Genomic DNA, 3,343 nt, shown 5'->3' on the forward strand with positions numbered 1-3,343 from the left:
AGAGAGAGAGAGAGAGAGAGAGAGAGAGAGAGAGAGAGAGAGAGAGAGAGAGAGAGAGAGAGACAGAAAGGCTGGACGATCTCGAGCGGAATCGTCGATCGATGTTTTTTCGTTTTTTTTTTGCTCTTTTTTCCATCGACGTTTCAGCGAACGCGGCCGTGATTATTTCGTATTACCGCCCCCGACGCCAAAAACGCGTCCCGGTACGCGGGGTGCATTCGCAAACGGCGAGAACGCATTCGCTATTCCCGTGCGGATTCGGTCACGAGCGCGGCAGCGATGCAGATTGAAATAAAAACTCGGCCAGCAGCCTCCCCCGCTTCTCCCTCGCGCGTTTCTTGCGCTTCCCGCTACGATCTACGATACGGGGATTCGCCGAACTGAAATTACACAGGGTAGCCGGGAACACAAACAACGAGCGGCATTCGCCGGATCGATCGATCCTGCCTTGTCGCGCGCCGAGACTAATAATAAAATCTCAGGTAAACCGTCTTACGTACGCGCGGCACGAGAGGGCTCGATCGTCTCTCGCTCGCGATCGGCGCCAAAAAGCGACTCGACTAATCTCGTCGCTGCCTTCTCTCGATAAGGAGAACAACATGCACGTGCAGCCACGCACCTTTACCATAACACTCGCTCGCTCTCCGGCTCCAGGTATCCCCGACGACTCTCGGACGATCCCCGGATTCTCGTTGCCGATCGAAATCACCGACGCGATATCCTCCACGCGGCTCTCCTCCAATATATCATTCTCCCTCTCATCGGGCCGGACCAGTTCCCAGCAAAAATTGTGCGCGTCCTTGTCTTTCTTTTTCTCTTTCTCTCTCTCTCTCTCTCTCTCTCTCTCTCTCTCTCTCTCTAATTATTTCTCTTTCTCGAATCCTCGCGTACCGAACTTTTACATCGTCGTCGCCGTTGTTTCTGACGACCCGACCGGGACCACTGATCTGGCTTATCGCCCGCGCACAGTCTACTCCGCGATCCTCAGTCGCGCACTGATGCACATACAGTCGAAGGACGCTCGTCGATTCGAGTGCCGCTCACGCCGATCATCCCCCTGATCATCACTGTCAGCGGTGGTGCTTCCAGCCCGAAACGAGCACTGCCGTGGCTGCTGCCGACGCTGCTGGAGGCAGCGTGTGGATCATCAGCGCGTCATTTCGCGGGGTGCAAAATTGGGACAGTGACAAGGCCAGCGGGGTAATGAGAAACGGGGTAGCAAAGAAACGGGACAAAAAGGAAGTCAAGAGCGAAAAGGAGGACAGAGTCAATCAGTTAGACAGGCAGACAGATAAGTAGATAGATAAATCGACAGGTAGGCAGACAGGGGTAGGCAGATAGATAGACAGACAGGCACAGGACGAAAAAGCACCGGCGGTGCCTCAGTTCAGAAAGGCTCGAGTCGACTGGCTGGCTGTGTGCACGAAAACTCGGAACGTGGCTGGCTTAACGTCCGCTCCGATCGGAGCTGCGGCGGGTCGAAGCTTGCGCAAGCTCTCTGCGTTCTCTTTCTTGCTGTCTTTCTCCCACGACGTCGGCATGGCGGAACGCTCCGTTCTACCCGCTGATCCCTCTGCCCCGTTTCGCTCCGGCCCTTCCATTTACGATGACTTTCATTGAACTGCTCGTTCCCCTGGTCTCCTGTCCTCCTCCTCTTCCTCCTTCTCTTCCTCCACCACCACCACCACCACCACCACCACCAACACCTCCTCCTCCTCCTCCTCCTCCTCCTGCTGCTGCTGCTGCTGCTGCTGCTGCTGCTGCTGTCGCTACCGCTGCCGCTCCACCGGCTACCCTGCGATGACCTATTGCACCTATTGCTGCCCCTGCGCTCGCGTCCTTCTGCGCGTTTTGTCGACCCTTATGCGAGGCGCTTGTGTGTCGCCCCCCTTTCTTTTTTATCTTACGGCACCACCGCCACCGTCTTTCTCTGTTCGCGCGCGCCGCGGCCTCGGGACGATGTTGGAGTGAGGGGGCAGGGGAGGAGGCGCAGGAGGGCAATCGATAGGCATGTTAACGCGCGTAGCGTGCTTATCGCGCGAATTTAGCGCTTCCGCTCCGTGAACATGCATGCAAACAGCCTCTATTAAAAATAAAAGCAGTCTCGCGCGCGCGAGCATCGCTCGCTCTACGCTCGTTGCTGCTCGACGCGTCGCAATTCACACCTGATGTATCGATTTACGAGCCGGAGGATTGTCCTGCGAGCGAGCAAGTTTCAACGTGGCGCGAGCTTTTCGCGGGTGCCTTTCCTCTTGTGTATGTGTAGGTTTTGTGTGCATATGTGTTGTGTGTACACACGCGATCTAGTCGAAAACAGCCGGCATGTCCGTTCTCCGCGTCACTCAGCTAAACCGTCAAGTAACCATACTCTGGTCCTGTGCGAGTTTCAATTTTCCAGGCCGCGGACACGCCGTCGAAATGTAACTCGCGCCAATTGGCGCGAATAAACACGCGCAGATCATTCCAGGCGCGAGCGTGGCATCGCGAAATCCGAGCCCTCTCGCGAAGTTTCACTGGCTCTCGATTCTCCTCTCCTCCTCTTGTAGGTTCTTGTTCCGACAGGGTCGTTTAAATGTTCGCGAGATAGACAGAGAGATTGAGAGAGAGTGAAAGAGATTGAGAGAGAGAGAGAGAGAGAGAGAGAGAGCGCATTTGAGCAGAGATCTCCGCGACTTTGTGGCGAGACAGCGAGCGAGCTGGTGCGGTTCAACATTAATTAGCGTTAAAATAAACTTAACCGGGCGCGAGATAGCTGCCATAACTTAAACCGTATTTATGGTGCACCCGCGCTCTAGTCCTGGTGCACGATGCAATCCTGAAACTCTCCCTCCGCTCGGGCGCGCGCTGTATATGCAATACCGTAATTCGGCCGATACTAAGTCTACGGCGAACGCGGGATTATCGAACCGCATTCTATTATAGCCTGGAACGTAATAAGCCGCGGGTATAAGGGAAGGTAATTAAGGGCGCATCCGAGCGTAATGCACGAAAAACTGATAATGGTGCACCTCCGGCCGTGAATGCCGGAAGACACGAAAGAGCACGAACAATAAGAACCAAGATAATCTGTCCGAAAAGCAGAGTGAAGAGATATCCGTCGGACGACCGTTGACATCGCTGAGAGGTCACAGAGGTACGCTTAATCAATACTTTCGGCTATATTAACCCTAATCTGGCACGCTGGGATCATTTTTAACTCCAACCGACTTCTAATTTTTAATCTCCCGCCCTCTAATTAAACGAGGACTTCCGTTTCTCGCGCTAAAAAAGAATTATAGTTAAGTAGTAGCTTAGTAGGAGCAATATTAAGTTTAAACCATAAACATTTAGAATAGATTGTGTA

At 53.8% G+C, this 3,343-nt stretch overlaps 1 protein-coding gene across 2 annotated transcripts in view; it reads right to left on the reverse strand.

Annotated features, from left to right (window-relative positions):
* LOC116844965 overlaps positions 1 to 1,600 on the reverse strand; it is a 24,968-nt gene extending 23,368 nt beyond the window's left edge. The window contains exon 1 of one of the 2 annotated variants that reach the window (XM_032817169.1): positions 892 to 1,600. The gene's annotated coding sequence lies outside the window, so the exon portion shown is untranslated. Of the gene's footprint in view, positions 1 to 619 lie in introns of both variants that reach the window. The other variant, XM_032817168.1, reaches the window with a different exon arrangement.
* Positions 1,601 to 3,343: the final 1,743 nt, after the last annotated feature.

The sequence above is a fragment of the Odontomachus brunneus genome, unplaced genomic scaffold (genome assembly GCF_010583005.1).
Source record: "Odontomachus brunneus isolate Ranch 3 - 2012 unplaced genomic scaffold, Obru_v1 Obru_scaffold_048, whole genome shotgun sequence".
Taxonomy (NCBI): domain Eukaryota; kingdom Metazoa; phylum Arthropoda; class Insecta; order Hymenoptera; family Formicidae; genus Odontomachus; species Odontomachus brunneus.